The sequence below is a fragment of the Anabas testudineus genome, chromosome 12 (genome assembly GCF_900324465.2).
Source record: "Anabas testudineus chromosome 12, fAnaTes1.2, whole genome shotgun sequence".
In the NCBI taxonomy this organism is placed as follows: domain Eukaryota; kingdom Metazoa; phylum Chordata; class Actinopteri; order Anabantiformes; family Anabantidae; genus Anabas; species Anabas testudineus.
Genome location: NC_046621.1, coordinates 18945006 through 18962294, shown reverse-complemented (window position 1 = coordinate 18962294; position 17289 = coordinate 18945006). Strand labels below are relative to the sequence as shown.

Below are 17289 nucleotides of genomic sequence, written 5' to 3'. Positions count from 1 at the left end.
TGTGCTGTCTTTCAGTCCAGCTTTGTCCAGCCTCCAAAGTGCCTTGTACAAGTTACTGCACCCCAAGTTGCCCCCAGTGAGTCAGATCAGCTGCATAGAGGTTTGTGAGTGTGTGCGCGAATAGGTGAATGAGATGCAGTGTAACACGCTTTGAGTACCAGTTAGGCAGAAAAGCGCTATAAAAGTGCAGACCATTTACTGTACCATTTACATTGTCATGCTGAAAAACCTATTGGACCATGAGGCAAGTTTGAAAATTAATGTGGACAGACCCCCCCTTAAAGCTTCTGCCTCCCTCACCTTTGCAGACACATCTGTGACATTTGTGAACCTTAAATCAAAGGAACAAAAACACTGATGACCTACGAGTTACAAAGACACATCAGCAGGATCACAGAGATTCTGTGGTAGCAGCAGACAGCTGGGCTGCATAGTGTCAAATAAACATGCCACTTGACTTTACTGCCATAAAAATAGCTTTAAAGGTTTCACACAATATTTCTAGAACATCCTGAGTGTTCCACTGTGCAATTAGCCCAAAATTCTACCCTGCTCCAGAGTCTGAGAGAATTCAACAAGATAACCCAGTAAATAAACAAGACAAAATAATCTGTCTTTGTAACACATACAGCTTCAAACTTTGAATGAGACCGAGGTTTATGGTCACAGACAGTTATAATCAGTCCGCCTTTGACCTTCAGTCTTGAAGTGAATCCAGCAGCCACAAACCAGTCAGAAATTCACACACACAAACACACTGGTTTCTCCACTTGTGTGAGGATGGCTCTGTCAAAAACAAATAAATCTAAAGTTTGTTCAGATCCTGAGAGGATGAGCGGAAGAAGAGAGACTTCTGTGTTCATCCATACACCCAACAAGTGAACACTGTCTGTGCTTTGTGCTCAGCTGCTACTAGTGAGTTGTTATTGGTGGTGAGTGGGCCAAGCTTGAGGAGGGATTGGGTGCCTGAGACTCAATGAATTTCAAATGCAAAACAGGAGAATGTAAAAAAGGAGGGAATGCACTTCTAACATACTGGGTGTGTGTAAATGCACCAAATAGTCATATACAGTATGTGTACAAAAAGTACCAAAAAGTGGATGTTGCATACAGGCACTTTAAAGACACAGCAAGTTTACACTAGCTGTTTTCTTTTACTCCAATATTTGGAGAGCATTAATGTAAATAATAATCATTTGTATTAATTCATTTAAAATGCTAGCTAAAGCCACAAAACTCCTGAATAAGAATTTAAATACATTTAGACAAACTTCAAATGTAATATTTTGAGATACTGTTTTAAATTTTATTTGAGCTGTAAGCTGTGGTCATTAAAATTAAAACAAAAAAGACTTGAAATATTTCACTTTATTTTCAATGAATAATATTTGACTATGATTTTTAATGCACCTATAAATACAGTACTGTGAGAAAATATTAAATCCCCTCCTGATTTTTTATATTTTGTGTGTAGCTCATGCAAAACTATCAAAAACTATCAAAAATGGAACAAAAGCAGTTTGAGCATAATGATTACAAAATAAAAGTTTAAATTCAAAATAGTATTTTTTTGACACTTTTGTCTAATATCCAAAAGAAAGACTCTTTTTCATAACCTCAGTTGTGCTTTAGCTCTTACTCACAGACTAATGGTCTTTTCCTTTAGAATTCCCTGATATGAAATTAATGTTTCTCTCAGTTATACAAAGTTGTTCTGGTCCTAAAGCAGTAATGTTTCCCCACATTGCCACCTCTATGCATCGTTATTACAGTCAGATAGTGGAGTCATGGTAACAGATCTTTATTGAGGAGAGAGAGGCCTGCAGATGTGAAGCTTGGATCATTTGTGACTTCCTAGATGAGTCATGAGCTCATTTTGGAAGGTTGTCCACTATTGATTCACTATTGTTACAGGTCTGCTCTATTTGTAGAAAGTGTTTCTCACTGTGGACCTGTGGAGTCACAGAGGCTTGAAACTGTTTTCTAAGCCTTCCCAGACTAATCAATGCAGTTAGGTTTTTCGATGTTGAAACTAGATACTAGATACACACAAAAAAAGGGTGGATTCAGGAGTAAAAAGTAAAAGTGTTAACTTCAGCTGTAACAACATTGCATTGGTTCACAGATAGTGAACCAATGCACAAAAACCTGTGGACAGAGGTCAGCATGGATAAATGTAATGCTGACCATGATTGACAGGTGTCAGAACTCACAGTGTATTACAGTTTGCTGTGTATGAGGGTGTGTAGTGTGAATATCACTGCTGTTAGCGTTGCAGTTACAGTTACAGGTTGGTTCTGGATCACATGAGCAAAGCAGTGATGACAGGGCAGCGGAGCTCACAGTGCCACAGAGAAACAGCTTTGTCTGCAGGACGATGGCCAAACCTCCTACTCATACAGTCAGCCTATTCAGGCCCTGGTTGCTGAACTCATTGTCATTCCTCACATTCCTGTAGCCTCTGTGCTTACAAGTTAAAGACCCATATAAATACTACAATTAATTAGTTTGCATACACAAAACCAGCTTTTACTCTTCAGACTACAGTGCTTTTAATGATACATTTTTTTATTGTCTTTGTTTCAGGCACTAGTCACATAGTGCATTCAGCAGTTTAGAAAAGTGATAGATATCTCAAAGGAGCCATTTCTAAACAAATACACTTTCCACCAACGTTTGTACAATACAGTACAGTTTTTGGGAAGTGTAGCAATGTGTAGTGTGCAAGTGTAGAAAGGATCCAGAACTGTTAGCCTCAACTGACAGGATATTAGTTTGGATGGTCAGGGACAAAGCAGAAAATAGAAGCTGATGCATCATCTGTAGCTATCTACTGTTAAGCAACTTTTGCATCACCATGGACTGAAAGGCTGCTGTCCAAGAAAGAAGCCCATGCTCCAAAATCAACATCTTCAGGCTCAACTAATGTTTGCAGCGGACCACATGGACAAAGAAGAACCCTACTGCAGGACAGTTTTATGGTCAACATGACACAAAGATTGAGCTGTTGGGTCACTATGACCAGAGGTACGTTTGGTGAGCACCAAAAACACTTTGCTAACTGTTACACATGGTGGTCGGATCATGCTCTGGTGCTGTTTTGCTGCCCTGCTCTTGTGCATTACACAAAGTTTATGCAATAATAAAGGCCTCAAATAATCTACTCAACAGTGAATCATTGGGTAGAGCAGTTGACCCTGAATCTAAAGTATCTATAGTATACTTAATTTGATGACGTTGATTTCAGTAAGGCTTAAGTGGATCTGAAACACCATGTGATGAATTGCACTAGTGTATGCACACAAGGAAATACAACAGAAATACACTAAGGGATGTGGTTGGCTGTGGATCAATAGGTAGAGCAGTTGACTGCCAATCACAGGATTGGTGGTTCAATTCCCAGCTGCCACGTCACATGCCAAAGTGTCCTTGGGCAAGATACTGAACCCCTAGTTGCCCCCGGTGAGTGAGGTCAGCTGCATAGCAGCTCTGCCATATGTGTGTGTGTGAATGGGTGAATGAGAAGCAATGTAAAGCGCTTTGAGTACCAACTAGGTAGAAAAGTGCTATATAAGTGCAGACCATTTACCATTTAAGGGACACAGCTGAAACAAGTATGATAAATCAACTGATAGTGTGTAACCCCAAAACATTGTGGGGTGTTATTTTTCCATTACCTAAAATACATTCAGTTTTCATTACTGATGTAATTTGATGATGACATCAAGACAAATATGTGAGACATCAACTATGATCCAGATGACACTGATTGAGAGATGAGTAGCTGATCTACCTGGTGGTACACCTGCACAGAAAAATCTTTGCTTTAGAACATACATACTCCATGCAAAAGAGCACCCAGGAACATCAACTACTAGTTGTAGTTAGTTAGTTTGAATCTCTGTAAAAAAACAACTAAAGAATATCTGAATATTTGCAGCAATTAGTAAAAGAGCTTTTGAAATGGTCTGTATATTGCCAGAATATATTATTTTACTATTTTCTACTTTCATGCTTGGTTTATTTCCCATTCCCTTTTAAAAAGAGACAATTACATGATAACAAGTTGAGAGTATTACTTTGAATTATGGCTAATGTGGGAAACAGACGAAGTGAAACAATTAGTCCCGAGAACACTTCTCATCAACAGCAGCAGTTACAGTACAGCGAGTTATTGATGTTGACATCATTGATGATCTCTGGTTCAAGTAAAGGACTGGATTCACTTGAATGTGAGGCTGCAGTTTCCATAGTGATGCATGGTTTTTATAGATCCCAGAACTCCCTTTAACAACAGTTTGACATGCTCTGCTGTCGTAACACCCGCCCACACACACACACACACACACACACACACACACACACACACACACACACACACACACACACACACACACACACAGTCATGTCTTCTTGTACTTGTGAGGACACTCATTGACATAATGCATTCTTTGCGTAACCCTAATCCTAACTAAAACCTGGTCTTAACCTTGAAAATGCTCTTTGAACTTGCGAGGACCAGCTGAGCTGAACTATACAGTTTGTTAGTTAGGCAAGTTATCATCACTCTGACACTATGCTAAGGTGAGACATAAAAATAACTAAGTGACTCAACTGACTTGTTTCTATAGGAACTGTTGATCTAAGAAATGTTTTCCTCCCTGCATGAACATGTTGTAACATTCTTATATGACTTTGATTGCCTGACTCGATTTAAAATTATATTTACAGGGCATACATGCATTTTTTTGCATGTATAATGCAAAAAAACAAAAGAGAAACCTTTTCTGTGTGCAGAGGAAGCTGTGTGAAGTCTCACAAATGTCCTCCAATGATGTCACTTAAGTCAGTGTCAATTTAGTCAACAGACTATAGACTATCAGTTAGAGGTAGATGACCATCGTATATTTTCCTTTCCCTTTATATTTACATGAGCAACATTTTAGAAGTTGTATACAGACAAATATTTGGTTGAGATGTCTATCCAACACATGCAGATTTAAGATGTTTCAATACCAGAGACTGAGCTTTATTTCGCCAAAAATAGCAAGGTTTTTTTAGCAGTTTTGGTATTGCCTGCAAAATGTATATTCCAGTGATGTTTGCATTTGTAAAGTTCAGTAACAAGCAGCAAGTGGGTGCTGAAACATGTCTCTGTTCACATACATCTAAGTGTTCTATGGCTTAGCTATGCCTGAATATCCCCTCTTCTTTATGGAATGACACTTCTATACCTAAGATCTGCAAACATAACCTTGGTCCTTCTAGATCATGCTGTTGACCCTACTCTTCAATGCTACTGCTCAATAGACTTCATCAGCCTGTGGCTTGTAAGCTACTACATTATATTGTAGACTAAAAGTGAAAAGTGTTGCATGGTCAGTGATCGTATGGGATCACTGTTGCTGTGTAGTACTGTTATATAAATCACCATATCGTCAGCATAAGTGTGGTAAGATACTTTGTTTTCCACAGTCTGAGCTAGTGGCACAGTACATTACACTGAGCAACATGTACTTTGTGTTGCTCAGTGAGACTTCAGAGGGTATACATCAGGATCAGGGAACTGAACAAGGTTTGGAATAGTCTAACACTGCCCACTGTACCACGTTACTCCAAATTAAAATATATTGAACTCGTAAAATCCAATCTAAAAAATGAATCTAATCTCTGACTGCTGATAATTGTGCTGCATCAAATAACAGAAACAGAACAAGTGAACGGTTTTTGGAGGTGGCAGAGGAGAATTATCAGCTAGCATGGGTTTTCTTTGTCATTCCAGCCGTATGTGACTACCAATGGATCCAACCCTGAGAACATCACATCCCCCTGCTGAGCTGATCTTAGCTGCCAAAGGAGCTGTACAAATCAGTTCTGGCTATTTTTAACATCTTGACATTGAGAATGTGGGCTGATCTGAATCTAGTCGCTCCGAATGAGACTCGAGAGGTGCCTGACTGTGGCAAGGGATGAAATGTAGCTGCTCTGCAAGTTTATGCCTTATATTAAAACATATATTGTACTTACTGTCCTACAACAAGCCATGAACTGCAAACATGCAGGTATAGTGTGTGCTTTGTGTACTCACTATGTAGGCATTTAGTAATAGTTAGTCATTCCATTTATGTGATAGGCAAACGTGAAAAGATAATAGATTTGGCCATGTGTTGTAGAGCATCTTCTTGAAGATCTTCACCACATTTAGTAAGAGTCATTAAATCAAATAGCCAAGTGGTAGAAGATTAACAAGAAATTAAAATAAGACATATTACCAGGCCTTTCTTTGTCATCTAGCTTGTCTTTTGGTGTCTAATTGGTGTTTTCTATATAACACACACACACACACACACGTTAGACCCATCCTGTCCTCCGGGTTGTCTTCTAGTGATGGGGGTGACTGAGCATGTCTTCCTACTGCTTTCATTTGAAGGATCACATATTCAGTAAAGCGCACAGTTCACAACGCGGTCGCACAAAAAGCGTAAACACCTCGGCTGCACAGGAAGGGGGGGGGGGGTGGGTGGAGGGGCACCATCATCGTAGGAGCAGGGGGGCTCGGCCGTTGTTGTGAATGAGGGTCTGCATGACGTCAGGGAGCCAATGTCAACAATGCAGCTCCTGGAGGAGAAAAGGCGTTTCATCCTAACACACACACACACACACACACACACAGAGGGGAGACCCGTCTAGCACACACCGACCGACCGACTACGGTCCAGTAAAAGCAGCTGTTGTCGCTGTGTGAGGGCTGTGGACAGAAAACACAATGTGGACTCATTCTTATTTGTGAGGACTGAACGAAGACGAGCAGGAAACAAACGGTAAGTGTGTCCGTGCCTTGCGGGGATAATAGACAGCCACTGGGCTTCGCTCCGCTCCTCTAGAGCAGACTACGGGAGCCGTTTGTCAGCTTCGGATTTGCTTGTGCTAATCTGTGTGTTCGCTGTGGGTGACTGTAGTCTGACCGTCCGTGTGTCCGCTGGAGTTCGTGGAACCACGGCGGCTCCGTCACGTCCTCCTCCTCCGCACTGGGGCTCTTTTAATGCGGCTCTGACACCGGTGGGGTTCACGCCGGTTAGCTGAGGTGCTGATTTTAGCTAACGTTAGGCGTTGTTCCTGACATAACGCTAACGTTACGTCTCTGACAGGCACAGCACGGTTCGGACTGTGTCGCCGAGCTGTTGTACTAACTCGTAACTTTCCCCACATCACCGCAGACCACACAAACACTAGCAGCGGCTCACGTCCTGACAAAGACTGGATACTTAGAGTGACGTTACGTTTCAGTTACGGAGCCTCGTCAGCTCCAGCTCCAGCACCGTGTCACTGTGACGGAGCACAGGCGCCAGCTATTCTATAAGGAAGTTCTGCTATTAAAAAGCGTTTGTCGTTTATTATAGACACATGCTCCTGTTAGCAAAACCCTCACCCTCCTCCATGAAGGACCACAGATGCACATGTTTTGCTTGAGAGACGTTGCCACCACTGGGGCACACGCCTGTGCTGGGAGAGGAAGGGGCTGCAGAGGGACAAAGGAGCCGGGCTCCCACCTCCGTGTTCCCGCCCTCTGCCGCTCAACAATCGCCCCTGTGAACAACCACCCTGGAATAAAACAACAATGCGTCCCTGGACTCTGTTTATGTCTCTAAACCCCGCTGTGTCTGGGACAGTGTGTCAGAATGAGCTCTACCACTGTTATTGACCGTAGCGAGGTCCACAGCGTGAATCATCGAGCTCTTTTATAAACGAATAGTAAGAAATATAATGCTGCTGGATTGATACTGAAGTCACAGGCTAGCCTCAGTTCAAACAATATATGATCACTGCAAATGGCTGTGACTTGGTTAATCCACTGTGAACATGCCTTGTTGTTAACAGATTAGCTCTTTGTTATCCTTCACAGCCTCTCTCTCCATCACTCACTGCAAAGCAGCAACAACCGAAGATTTGGCTGTAGTGGGGTGGGAGCACCCATGCTTTAATAAACCCTCCAGCTGAGCTGAGAGGTGACTGAAGGCTCTGAAATATTTACCAGCACCACTTCTGCTGCACATAGTTCTTGGGAAAACACCAGTGAAATGTTGCTGTGGCTTTGATGTAAATATTCCCCTTTACTGAAGCTGCAGGGTCATTAAACTCATTTTACACATCAACATCAGTGTAACAATCTGGATTATGTCAGACTGGGCTGATCATTCATTACAGAAAAAAACATATATTGATGTGAGGATGTGGATACTGTGCATTATGGGAAGTGAAGAATAATTTAGGCCATGTCAGGGAGTAAAGGTCATGAACTCTAGAGCACTGCTGCACAGTTTGTGACCCTAACTTTATGGAAACACACAGTACTAAAATGTTGGAATGTAAAGCCCCCACTGTGAACACTGGTACTAAATAAAAGCACACACCTGCCTGACTGTCATTCTTGGTAAGGCCAGTGGATGGTGCCAAAGTAAGAATATAAATACAAAACAAAAGAAAAACAAACGGTTAAACAATTATTACCTTTAACACTGATGAGTAAAATCCATTCAGGGATGAAATGATTTATGCCATGATAGCAGTTTGGCATGAGCAGAAAATGTAGTGCCATTTATATCATTCTGTGTGTATTGTATGAGTGTGTGTGGACTTTGTGTGGTTTTACATTCTGTTAGAAAAGTATGCAGTCCTGAAAATATCTGTTAAACATGGGCCATTCTGAACTCTTCTAAAAACTGGCCTGTTTTTGACCCAGAGAAATTAATGGTTTACAAGAACACCAAATGTCAGTAAAAGCATGTGTTTCAGTCATCTTATATGGTATTTTGTTGGTGTTTGGTGTTTAGTCTCTTTAAAGTGCCTCTAAAACATATTCACCCCCTTGGATGTTGGATCCTTTTATTGACATCAATCATGGTCAATAAAAGTTGGCAACTTTGACAAATGAAAATCAGAAAAATACCTCATTAACGTCAAAGTGAAAACAGAGATCCAGATATTTGGTGCTAGTAGTCCCACAATTAGTGAAATGGGATCACCTGAGTGCAGTGAGTGTGTTTCAAGTGATTGCAGTATAAAGACACTTGTATCTGGAAGGTTCAGTCACTGGTTATTCAGTATTCCTGGCTACCATTACACCATGAAGACAAAAGAACACTCCCAGCAACTCAGAGAACAGGTCACTGAAAAGCATAAGTCAGGGATCGGATACAAAAAAATCTCCAAGGCAATAAACATCCCCTGGATTTCTGTGAAATCCATCAGTATGAAATGGAAGGAATATGGCACATGTCGAAATCTGCCTAGAACAGACCATTCACACAAACTGAGTGATCGTGCAAGAAGGAGACTAGTGAAAGAGGCCACTAACACACCAATGACTACTCTGAGGGAGTTACAAGCTTCAGCAACTGAGATAGGAGAGACTGTACATACAACAACTGTTGCCCAGGTTCTTCACCAGTCAAAGCTTAATAAAGCCTCAATTCAATAGAGAATTATTGGATGGACTTGAAAAGAACTTTTCATACCCGATCCCCACACAATCTAATAGCTTAAACAGTTTTGCAAAGACGAATGGCATAAATTTCCAGTGTCCAGATGTGCAAGCCTAATTGAGAACTATCCACAAAGACTCCATGCTGTGATTGCAGCCAAAGGTGCATTTTCTAAATACTGACTTAAAGGGGGTGGATATTAATGCAAACACTGATTTCACCATATATATTTTTATTTAATTGACGTTACTTTTAGAACCTTTTTTCACTTTGGCATTAATGAGGTATTTCTCTGGATTTGAAGATATGAAGACATGAAAAATTGAGGTTGTAAACATTTTTTAGCACTGGTGAAGTAGGAGATAGACTTCCTGCATGTCACCTCAGTCACTGCGAGTGCAGCAATGATCGCGAAAACAAGAGTGTGAAGAAAGGATAGTTACAATCACATTGTCAGTTACTGAGTTTTCTAAAACATTACAGGCTGGTAACTAGTAACAGTAACTAGTACTCAGGGTACCCTTAGGCTATGTTAATCAGCACATTGCCATGTGAGGACATATTCCATAAGGGGGAGGGGTGGCTGTGTGTCCCTACTCACATGGCACTGCCAACTGCTGCACTATGTGTGTGTGTTTGAGGTGCCTCTGTTGGCATTGGCAAAAGTGTAATAATGATATTGATGTTGATAATGATCAACGTATACATTTAATATCACTAATCACAATTTAATCACAATTTAATCACATTCAGTTTTAGTTTACCAGGCAACTCCACAGGCAGATATTTAAGAGTTATATTGAGTTTAAGGTAGAATCTTACTGTCTACAACTAACATCAATGCTTCAAGAAAGGCAGGCAGAGGGTGCTTACTCCACAGAAGTCATGTCAGATACAGTATAGAGCAGATGGCCTTTTTCTTTGATTTATCACAAATGAACATATTTTACATTTCTACTTCTTTTTATCACAACAATGCTTGTGTCTCTCATTTTGATCAGGCCCATCTTTTTGGGCATGTGCTCAAATCAAACCTCCCCACAGAACAATCTGCTCTGTAGGCTTCCAGGTGCCTTCATACAGATGGGAATGCACTGAGCCAGAGGCATGATGGGATGTACAAATAAGACTGGGCTTAAAACGCTTTAAATCTTAAAGTTAGAGATGGCTCAGGTGACTGTGGACCATCTGAGCTCCTCTCCTCTCCTCTCCTCTCCTCTCCTCTCCTCTCCTCTCCTCTCCTCTCCTCTCCTCTCCTCTCATTGTCTGTCCATTCAAATGACACAGCTGCTTGTCATTAACTTTGTGTCTCCTCTCTCCAATAGTTGTGATTCCTCCTCTCTGTCTCCCTCTCTCTGTTCTCCTCTGCACCTATCCTCGGCCCTGGAGCTGCATATCTCCAGAGTGCAGTTACTGGTCCTACCGGTGCTTGTTGTTGCTTTTTGTTGCCTGTTCTTTTCTCTCTTTCCACTAACCCCAACCAGTCGAGGCAGATGGCCGCCCACCCTGGTTCTGCTCGAGGTTTCTTCCTCTACATGAAATTTTTTCTCTCCACTGTCACCTAGTGCTTGCTCAGTTGTTCTTGGATTTTCTATATAATACTGTATACAGTTTTATTTTGTAAGGTCTTAAACATTACACTGCAAAGCGCCTTGAGATGACATCTGTTGTAATTTGGCACTATACAAATAAAATAGAATTAAATTGAATTGAGACACTGTTTGAGTGTTTTGTGAAACTGATACATAATTCACATTAACAGCACTGTGTGCTAATGTGAGTGTTTGTGTGTCTGTGTGTGTGTGTGTGTAAGGGAGAGAAACTGATCAAGGGCAGGTTGACAGTGCGTGTGTTTGTGCTTGTGAAGGTGATGAGTACAGACTGTCCCAAGAGACGTAGCACAGCTCAAGGGCAGACAGCAGAAACTGGACTCAGAATGTCTGATAGATCTCTTTCTCTACCTCTGAGTATCTGGCTTCTTCTTAAATTCTTCCTGTACATTCGCTGTCTCAACATGTCTATTTTTATCACCTTTGCCTCAGCATCCTGTCATTCTGGGGGATGGGCGTGTGATTTGCTGTGAAGCAGGGCTTTTTGTCTTGTCTTCCTCTTCATTTGTTTGTCACCTTAGAAAGGCAACCACTTTCTGATTTCACAGCAAACATCTTAAATAATAGCCAGGGTTCTCATATGTAAACCAGTCCATCTTGGATTTTCGGGGATTGTTGTACACAAAAAATGTTGTTGTTAATGTAGCATTTTAAAAGGTTTTAGGCTTTTTTAGTGAAAATTGCAAAAATAACACACACACACACACACACACACACAAACACACACACACAGAGAGAGTCCTGTCTCATTGTCATTTTTTTATGGCAGTCAGTGTAAGGACACTCATTGACATAATGCATACCCTAACCCCCTACTGGACCGGCTAAAATTTCCCCACTTTGTAAAAATGTCTTCAGTCCTATGGTTAAAAATTCAGTCCTCACAATGATAGCCATACAAACACATACAACACAACTGTTCACTTCTACGGTAATCATTTATTATATCAGCATCTACCTCTACCACCTTTCTTGGAGTATGTGTGCGTCCACAAATAATATCACCATCATATCACAAATATATCAAATATCTTGGAAATTGGACACTTCTATCATTTGCCTTTGTGTGCAATTTTTGTGTGCAAGTAACACTATATAGCAAGCAAGCGCTCATCATCAACTCTGGTTTCCCATATGTGCGTGACGTTCAGGGGCAGAAAATAATTGTGAAAACAGTTAATTTTGGATATTTCACAGGGATTGGTTGAATGTGAGTTCATTGTTGCAATGGCGACATCACAGATTACTGGAAGGACTGATTAATATGCCTGTATACGTATTTATTTCAACTTGAATCAGCCTTTTTGTCTTGTGAACCTTTAATACAAAGCAGTCTCTGTGAGTTTTTATTATTTATGTTTTTGCGTTACTTGATGAAGTTACTGAGGTGAAATTATCCAATAATTTACAATGGTTAGTAAACCACGCAGGCAACCTCTCATTTCTCCAGCCTATTGTAGTCCATATGTAAATGCAGGCGATGTGGACTTAAATTAATATAAACAGTTTTTGCCACAAAATATATTTTGACTTTAACATGTTCACCTTTAGTGACATGAGAAAATGCATTCTGGAACAGATATTTTGCAGTGGCTTCAAATACAATGTACGAGGCTCTAACTGAAGATCAGGTTTGCTGCCTCCACACAAACGTTTAGCCACATCTTCAGCCAAACTGTGCAGCAACATCTTCCGGCACGTTCCCATTTTGACATTGACTTGCCCTATATTCTTCAAAAGAATATTATAGCTCATTCAAAATTTCATGGATTCATCTGTTCACACCTTGCAACAAAAGAAGTGTCACCAGCAGCAAATTTGTCGTGGAAGCAAACCGTTGTCTAATCGCAGTACAAGAGATGGTATTCCTGACATGAAAGCTCTTCATTGAGCGCCAAGCAGCTGCAGCATATTTGTGTTTTGAGCAGATTTGAACAGCTATTGTATGGGCTTCTGAGGGACACGTGGAGAATTCATGGAGTGCTCTACAAATGAGATAGTTACATGTTTTACAGTGCACCAGTATTTAGCCAAGCACACGCACCAAAAAACAAACTGTTTGCAAACAGGAAAAACGGAGACGTGCCTCTTCACCAGCCCACCTCTCAGTGCCCATAGAACGGTGGGCATTTTGGGTACCTTAACATAGATCTGGATATGGAAACCCATTTAGCATGTTTGGCAGGAATTGGTGCAGCCGGGTGGTGGGGAGGTGGGGGTGGGGGGCATATGGTGATATAATGGTCAGCTGTTTGGGCACTGCTTAAATCCACATACTTCATTTGGAGGTTGATAAGCTAAAGCTAAATATGTTGTTTATCTCACAGAGCATCTCATCAGACTGTCTGAGAGACTTGCTTATGCAGGATGTGAATAAAGGAGTGAAAGGGTGTGCTGAGGATAGCAGGCCTCCTGCTGAGAAAACAATAACACATACAGCCTTTGATTCAAGACTGGCTGCTATTTTCCTACCAGGTCAGACTGTGTAACTAAAGGAGGGTGTTGTGGTACATTAGGTTAAAGAACTTAACCATAGCTCTCTTGGATGTTGTTGAAACCAACATAGCCACTGGGAAAGCATGTTTTTTCCACTATATTTTACAGGTTACTTCTTTTTAATTACTAAAAACACTGTGGAGATCATCCTGGAGTTATTAACAACTGAGGGTCCTCTCCTTGTAGCGTGAAGATTTGAGTGAGTCATGGGTGAACACAGTGATATGGGTGATTTCAGTTACATTGCAACTGTGTAACAGGTGAAGTGGAAGCATTGTGGGACTGAGTTCCATAAGAATAGAATTGTAATCCCCACAAAAGCCACTTGGAATTAAAATGAATACTTAAATGAGTCATGAAAAAGTAGTACTAAGTACCTCTTAGTTTTTTTTCAGTTAATCTTTTTTCAGTTGCTCTAGTTGAAGAATACTAGATGTAGTACTAGTGCAGTTTTTTCCTTTATACTCCATCTATTTGACAAATAGTGCACCTGCTGGTTAGCGAGTTGAGTATTCTGTCCAGTATTTCCTGCCTGGAGCAGGGCTATCGAAGCCGTCTGTGGGCTGATGTAACAGTGCCTCCAATGAAGCTGCAAAGGCAGCTTGATGTTGTGGAGGTTCCACCTGTCGAGACAGATTAACATGTACTCACATTTAGTTCTATGTCTGCTGCTGTGGGAAGATATGGCTCTGGCTTTGATGTGATGCAATTAGTGTATGTGTGCTATGAAGGATTACAGCAGTCACAGTGATAAACACGTACTCTGTGATGCTCTGCAACCATGTGGCTAGCTTAAAGATAGAACTAGGGCAAAACAACAGTGATCTAGTGAGAACCACAGTGACATTAGAGTGTGTTACTAGGGAAAACCTAAAATACAGAATGTGATGGAAAGTTCAGTTTCTTCTTAGCCCAGGACATCACATGGCTACTGTTTCAACCCATAGGAGCTCCGCCTCTCATTCAAGTAGTTGAAGTTAATAATTGAATTCAGTAATTGGCAGTGTTCCCTCCCATTTTCTGTACAAAGATAATTGGCTGATATAATCCACTGCAAGAAGTTGCAACTTTTTCCAGATGACACCCAACATTTTTTGCCATGTACCCTATGATTGCTAAAACCAAACAAAAACAAAACAAGAAGTGGCCACAGCAGCATCTATTAATTTCACTGCAGTTTAAGTTCCATTTAAATGTTTTCTGGACATGTCTGAGTCACACTCCAATGACCAAAAATGTGGGGACATCTTTTAAGATGTAATTACTAATTTGTAAAACACAAGTAATTTTCTCAATTGTCTCAAAACCCCAGAGGTGTTACTGCAACTTTATGTCTGAGCATTGCTCTCTTCACCATGATGATGTCCAAATTATTGTCTGTTCAAAGTATAATGCACAGTGTCACACCATCCCCCATCCCCCAAAACACAAAAAACAAAAGGGCACATGTTAAAATGTTTATGTACCAACTTCAACTTTAGTACAATATCAATATATATATATTTTAAATGAATAAGCTTTTAACAACAGGGTCAACATGAGACTCAAAATCAATTCACTCTGCTCCACCCAGTGTCTCTATCTATGGCCATCTACAGTCTGCTATGCCTTACCACGTTCTTCACAGGTACAATAAATAAAGAGCTGCAAATCTTAGTAATCAGGCATAAATCCTTAAAATAGATTGGTTAAGAGTGTCGCTCAAAAACCTTTTGAAACTACAGTTGAATTCACAGGAGGCGTTAACAGCACCTCATATTTCCACAAGTGAAAAAAGTGTTTGTCATGTTGACATCATCAGCAGTCGTTTAAAGTCATAGAAAGGTCAAAAGTGCACAACAGTGGGAGTTATCGTAGCTGGAGAGATTTGAACCGTGTTGTTAATGACTTTTAGCATGCAGTCCCATTCATTATATTCGATCTGTTTTTTAAATAAATTGATGACTGCATTTCTTTTCAAAATGCTGGAGGTGGCAGTAGATCAGCCGGAAAAGTGGTTGCCCAATTAGCTCCTGGGTGACAAAGATTCATTACATCTTCTTTCCTATGTTTCAGTTTGGTGGCCTCTCTTGGTCTTTGTAGATTACCACAGATTGACTCTTTGAACTGTAGTTTTTGGGACCTGATAAAATATTAATCATTAAACCCAACATGTGTTCTTGTGTAATAAGCTGGCTTGAAATGTTTTTCAGGACAAAGGACATTGAACTGTCTTCTTTCAGTTAATGGAGGGCTCCCTTATGTCAGTTTCAATCCTATGAGAGCCTCCTACGGGCTCTTTGTTCTGACTATGTGAATAAAAAACAAATCAATGATGAAAACACTAACCCATATTGCATCATTTTAAGCTTAGTTTAAAAGTGAAATCTTTGTTCTAACACTTTATTTGTTTTAACATTCTTTGTTTTTATTTATTTATTTTTTTTGTGTTAGCCTTATTGTAGGCTTCATTAAATCCTAGCAGCTGAACTGTTAATTGCACTAAACACCATGTTATCTAGTCATTGCTGTCTGATGCTTAGTGCTTAATGTTGAGGGTCTTTGGGGCTTCTGCTAATTAGCTTCATCATGTCCAATTAACTCTCAGCAGACTGCACAGAGGCAGATATTCATGTCTGTCTCTGTGTGTGTCTCATTGCACAACGCTGCATAGTGACAATAATTAGTAGGATACTTTTGAAAGCTTTGCTTAATTGATGCTTATTTGTTCTACATGGTGGAGAAGATGGACAAGAAGCTCGGGACTGTTGCTCACTGTTCACTGCACCATCACATACAGCCCATGTCATGTAGTGAACACAGATTAAATGAACTGATGATTAGAGAGACCCACACAAGAATTTTGTATAATTTATTAACACAATGTAGTCCCAGAATATAATATGTTTGTTTTCTGGTAGTTTATGAAGAAAAACTGGATCACATACACTTTTTCATTTTATCGTCTCCAGCTACATCAAATGATATCTGCAGTCAGAAATGAACAGGAAAAAACACAATAACAGGTAAATCAACAACAAGGAGCAGTTTGTTTAAACCAAGTAGTGGCCATGGGTGAATCAACCATAGTTATGTAGCTGTGGAAGCAGACAGTTAGAGGGATGTGACACCACAGCACAGTGCTAGTTCTCTCTCTTTCTTTGTTCCTCTCTGATGTGTTTTTTTCAACATTAAGCCACTGCCCCAGTTTGTGTAGTGACCCACTGGGAAATGTCCTGGTTCTCCTGATGGCCACTTCACCATTGCATCTCTTACAAATTTGTTCTTCATGACATATAATAACCAGATTACTTAATATGATGATGTGTGTGTATGATAGGAGAACTGTAGTGTATTTCTTTATTTTTTTATTTGCCTACTTTATTTAGCAATTTTTTTAGCTGTTCTGTGTTGAATTTTACCTCATTTACTTTGCTATACAATACTTATGTAGCATCCATCAAAATGAGACATGAGTCTCAGTTTAGACTATGAGATTGTAACGGAATTGGGTGTAGTGGTTAGCACTGGTGGCCTGTCCAGGGTGTGACAGCTGGGATAGGCTCCAGCACTCCCATGACCCTTCAGTGGTTAAGAAAATGGATGGATGTAACTGACTCACTGAACTTGTGCAGGGATCAGCCGTATTGATGTACTTCATTCACTTTGCCTTTGTTTATTTTTAGATATCCTAATGTCAGTGTTTCTTTTACTGAATGGTC

The 17289-nt window shown here is 40.4% G+C and overlaps 1 protein-coding gene across 1 annotated transcript in view; it reads left to right on the top strand.

Moving 5' to 3' along the window:
* The first annotated feature begins 6610 nt into the window (after nucleotides 1–6610).
* Nucleotides 6611–17289, top strand: part of bach2a (BTB and CNC homology 1, basic leucine zipper transcription factor 2a) — a 44243-nt gene continuing 33564 nt past the window's right edge. The window contains exon 1 of the mRNA XM_026356897.1: nucleotides 6611–6821. The gene's annotated coding sequence lies outside the window, so the exon portion shown is untranslated. The remainder of the gene's footprint in view (nucleotides 6822–17289) is intronic.